This window comes from Chinchilla lanigera, unplaced genomic scaffold (assembly GCF_000276665.1).
Source record: "Chinchilla lanigera isolate Chin_1 unplaced genomic scaffold, ChiLan1.0 scaffold00115, whole genome shotgun sequence".
Taxonomy (NCBI): Eukaryota; Metazoa; Chordata; class Mammalia; order Rodentia; family Chinchillidae; genus Chinchilla; species Chinchilla lanigera.
The window spans coordinates 4,983,637-4,988,614 of record NW_004955516.1 but is presented as its reverse complement, the minus strand read 5'-3'; the positions used below and the strand labels follow the sequence as shown (position 1 = coordinate 4,988,614).

The following is a 4,978-nucleotide window of genomic DNA, read 5'->3' as shown; positions in this document are numbered from 1 at the left end:
GCTTATTTCTCCATCAACTTTGAAGGAAAGTTTTTAGTATATATAAGTCTGGGTTGAAAGTCAGGATTGTTTAGTGTTTTTCACAGTTTGAGGAATTTTTATTAAAGCAAGAATTTTATAATCTAAGCCACATTTCTCTGCTTAGTTATCAATTCTGTCACTTACAACAGACATCCTGAGCTATTGCACAATAAAGAATACAAAATTAAAGAAAAGAATGCTTTAAATTTTTGTACATTGCTGAAAATTCTTTTCCGGGGTCTATAAAACATTAATTCATTTTCATATCTTACTACTTTTTGTATTTTTTTTTGTTTGCTAGAGCTGGCATTTGCTCAGTATATAAAGTTCAAAGTTTCCTTTCTATTTTTAATTCATTGTAAATTTTGCAATATTTTTTCATAATATTTAAAGTTTTTCCATGTTTAGATATTTTTCGTCGGTGAAGCATGATTTCTCTTCATGGTCCCTGATCAATTTTAAACAGTTTGAACTCCAGTGGTACTGTTCACTGCTTTCGGGGCTGCCTTCTTAGCTTGGTGGGTTTGTAGTACAGCTGCGGCTTCATCAACTTTAGCACAGACAGTCTCTGGAGACTCAAGCATGTGAATACTTTCTGAATTATCAGTCTCCAACAACATGCCAGTGATTTTACCAGCAAGAGTAGGGTGCGTGATTTCAATAAGCAAAAACAGTCATTCACCCAATATTTGATTTTGCTCTTGAGGAGGGGCAGGTGCCAACATGGAAGCAGTCAAAGGTTCTGGACCTTGTATATGAACAGCAGGCTGTTGCATGGTCCTGTGGCTATACATTATGATGCTGCTCAGGATTGTGGAATCCCACAGCATTTTATACTGGGGAATGGTGTGAACAGCAGGAGTCGGTGCAGCAGCAGTAGCTGCAGGATGTGGACGCATTGTCTGTGTTGATATGCTCACAACGTGCTGTCTTGACATGACTTGAGGAATCTGTGAAGAAGCTGGTCTCATTGTACTAAATGGCAATCAACGCGTGGCTGGGTGGATAGCACTGGGCATATTCTGGAATAGATGAGGTCTGGTACCCTGAGCAGTCCAGTGAGGACTTGATCTTAGTTGAAAAATTTGGCTAGGAGGAGAGTATGCAGCACAGTTCTGAGTGTGTGGGTTAGCTGCCATGAAGTAACCTGAAGGAAGTGCAGCTACAAGGGGTTGATTACAGGGTTGGGCACAGCTCATAAACTCGCCATTCTCTGCATATACTGCTTAGTGAGATGAGCCTGGTGCTCTTCTTTGAGCTGAACTAAAGCTACATATACTGGCTTGGTGGCCTTAATTCTACTTTCATTTCTGTAACTGCTTTAGTGGCTTCTTCTGGGGAGGAGAAACATACAAATCTGAATCCTTTGCTGCAACCATCCTCCATTTAACCTTTGCACTAGTGATTGTACCAAATGGAGAAATCTTTCTGAAGTCATTCAACATTAATACCATCACCAAGATTTTTTGCATAAATGTTAACAACCTGTTATCTGCTGATCCTGCCTTGCTTCATCTGTTCAAATTTGTGCTTAAGTTCCATCTGGCGTTCCACTTTTTTCTGAGTTCATCCAATAAAAATTTGTTTTCCATTGAGCTCCTTTCCATTCATCTCATCCACAGCTTTCTGTGCATCCTCATGCCTTTCAAAGCTCACAAATCCAAATCCTTTGGATTTTCTACTTTCATCAGTCATTACTTTCTCACTTAAGGCAGGTCCAAACTTGCCAAAGAGATCCTTATGGCACTCATCTTCCATGTATTCTCCAAACTTCTTGATATAAACATTGATGAATTCTTTTGCCCTAGATCCAAGGCCTGCTTCTCATTCTTTATGAGATTTAAATCATCTGATACTTTGTCATCATTCAGAAGCTTCCCATTGATTTTTTCAATAGCTCTTTCAGTGGTTCCTGTGTCTCAAAATGTACAAATCCATAGCCCTTGGAACTATTTTCACCACAAACCACCTTACATGAAAGGATGTTATTAAAAGCAGAAAATGTATCATACAGGGTTTGGATCATTAAGGTTTGAACACTTCATTCCAAGCTCTCTTGGACTTTAAGGTTTGTATTGAGAAGTCTACTATAATTCTAATGGATTTATCTTTATAAGTTATTCATTTTTTTCTCTAACATCATTTAAGATTCTGCCCCTGTGTTAGACTTCTAGTATTATGACTATGATGTGACACAGAGAGGTTCTCTTTTGTTGTGGCTATTTGGAATCCTACATGCCTCACTTACTGTATTTAATTCTTTCCCTGTATTTGGAAAGTTTTCTGTTATTATTACCATGAATGTTCTTTATGCCCTTTGTGCTATCTTCTAATTTTTCACATATTCCAATTAATCTTAGACTGGTCTTATTTGTATTATCTAATAGTGTTTGGATGAATTGTTCAAGTTCTGTTCTTGTTTTCCAGGTATCTCTGAGTAGTTGATTTTTTTTTTATTCTAAAGAGAAAAAAATTAACAAAACAATAACAATGAAGACAAAAACAAAAACAATACAGAAACAACAAAAACAATGCATGTCCGCAAAACAAAATGTTAGGAATTAACAGTGGTTGCTACACTGCATACTGTTATCTTCAGCGAAGTTTCTCAGCACTCCTATCTTCTAATTTTGATATTCTGTCTTCACATCTGTCTTTTCTGCTGCCCAAACTTTCTGGGGTTTTTTGTATGCTGCCCATACTTTCAATATACATTTTAATCTCCTGGATTTCTGTTTGAAACCACTTCATGTACTCTAGTTTTTTGCTAAACCAGTCATTTATGTTTTGTATCATTTTGTTTAGTTAAGCTAGCTTTTTAGTAGTGTGTTCTGTAAGCTCCCTGATCATTCTGTTTATTACATTCATCTGTCTAGTTATATCTTCTGTGAGCATCCATGCACCTATTGATCTGGGTTTTACAAATTCTTGCTGGGCTGAACCACCAGTGGTACATGCGTGACTTTCCCATTGAACAACTTGAATCACTAGTGCTCAGCTATTCAACATCAGCCAATGGAATTCAAATCCGAGCTGCCCAACAATGAGACAGATGAATTATGGCCCCATCATAAATGTGTTAATCTCTTCTGTTACCTTTTCAAATAATTTGGCTGTGTAGCCTTTGCTTTCTTCTCACTCAGTGCCCCATGGATCAGCTTTGGAGGAGTTGGGAATTTGGGGAGGCATTTTGTTTGCTTGTCTCCTCATATTTCCATTGTTTATTGGCATGTTTTGTTTTTTGCTTAGGTTTGTGATCACTTATAGTAGAAAGAATTTGTTGCTAGTATGGAGATCTCTTTAGTCAGTCAACTTTTCAATGATGCGTTCAGGACATGGTTAACTATATAGTCCTTTGCCTTTGTCCCAAGATCTGATCACCTCTGTAAACTTGGGGAGAAGAGAGTATAATTGTCTCAGCAACCATTTCTTAAAGAATGGACAATAGTTTTGTTAATGTCACCAAGGTAATGCAGATATTGGCATACAGAGAAAACCTATTAATAGCAATGACTATGAGAACTGGTAGTAGCAAATTAATCAGCAACCGTACTATCATCCAAGGCAACTGCTTACTGTTACTGACATACCTTAAGAATCATTAATGTACCACTTTTAATTTTAGAAATCAATAATTATAGTATAAACACTAAGACAAACCAAATATTTACTTACAGCAGATATCTACTAAATGTTACAATTCTACCTCCATTGATGATAGAAAAGATTTCAAAGTAGTAACACAGTTAAAACTATCTAAAGATTAATAAAACTTAAATGTTATACTGTTAAAAATACATGGGATTGGGAATGGGAGAATCAAAGAAAAGAGTTTTGAAAAATTAAATAATGAGACATAAGAAGGAAGAAAGAAAAGTGAGACAAAGGATCTTATTAAGAATAGAAAGAATTGATAGAATTAGATAAAGGTAACAAAAAAACAACAAGTAAAAGAAGACAAAAAGGGAGAAAATATGAAAAATAGAAAAAATCAAAAGGAAAAAGAAAAAAAATAGAAGAGGGTATAAGAAAAAAAAGAAAGGAAAAAACAAGTCTATAAACAGAGGAAGAAATTTTTTCTCTTCCTCTATTTATTTTGAGGGGTCAGAGCCTCACTGTGTAGTTCAGACTGACCTTGCACTTGCTATGTAGCCCAGTCTGACCTTGAAGTTGTGGCAATACTCCTGCCTCAGCCTCTCAAATGCTGGGATTACAGGCAAGTACCACCATGCTTGTCTTGTCTGTATTTTTGAATGAGTGGTTTCCTTATAGGATCTGCAGTTTTGAAATACAGCAAGTCTTAATTTTCTCTGCCTAGCCTAATGACCTGTTAATGTGTGAGATGTGCCCCTTCTTACAGATGCCCCTCTGTTTACCCCAGGCAGTGGTATTGTCCACACTGAGATACATCCTTGCTAATATTGGTGGATAGGAAAGCCAATCGGACCACAGATCCTTGCTGGATGTAGGCAGCAGGGCAAGAGTTCAAGTGCTTAATACCACTGAGCACTTTCAGACCCAGCTGTTTCTGAGCACAGGTCAAGCAGGTCCTGTGTGGGGTAGGGCCCATGTCCTTCTGGGCCAAAGTTTAAATTTCTAAGGGATCTGTTTCTGGCCTGTTCCCAAGGCTGTCTCTCACCCAGCCACTGTAGGCAGGTAACACTTGGAGCCCTTATGTCTGGGATGCCCTCCTTGAAAGGAGTTGTGAGCCAGGAAGGAGTCCAGACTGTTTTGTTCTTTTCTCTGCACTCTGGAGAAACATATTGTCCTTGCAACATATCTATAGCTTCTAATGTTTCCAATCGTTTCCTTCCTGGCAATCTTTTCTTTCTTCATCAGTTGTTATCTTCCAGTGTCTGGATTCTAGGTCTTAGAGAGACTGAATTTTCCACTAATCACCACTACGCCATTTTCTTTCTCCCATTTCACATATTTAGTATATACATTTTCTAGTACT

General features: G+C 37.5%; 1 pseudogene; it reads right to left on the bottom strand.

The window, feature by feature from the left end:
- Positions 1 to 479: 479 nt before the first annotated feature.
- Positions 480 to 4,591, bottom strand: LOC102011574 (annotated as a pseudogene).
- Between the last annotated feature and the right edge of the window lie 387 nt (positions 4,592 to 4,978).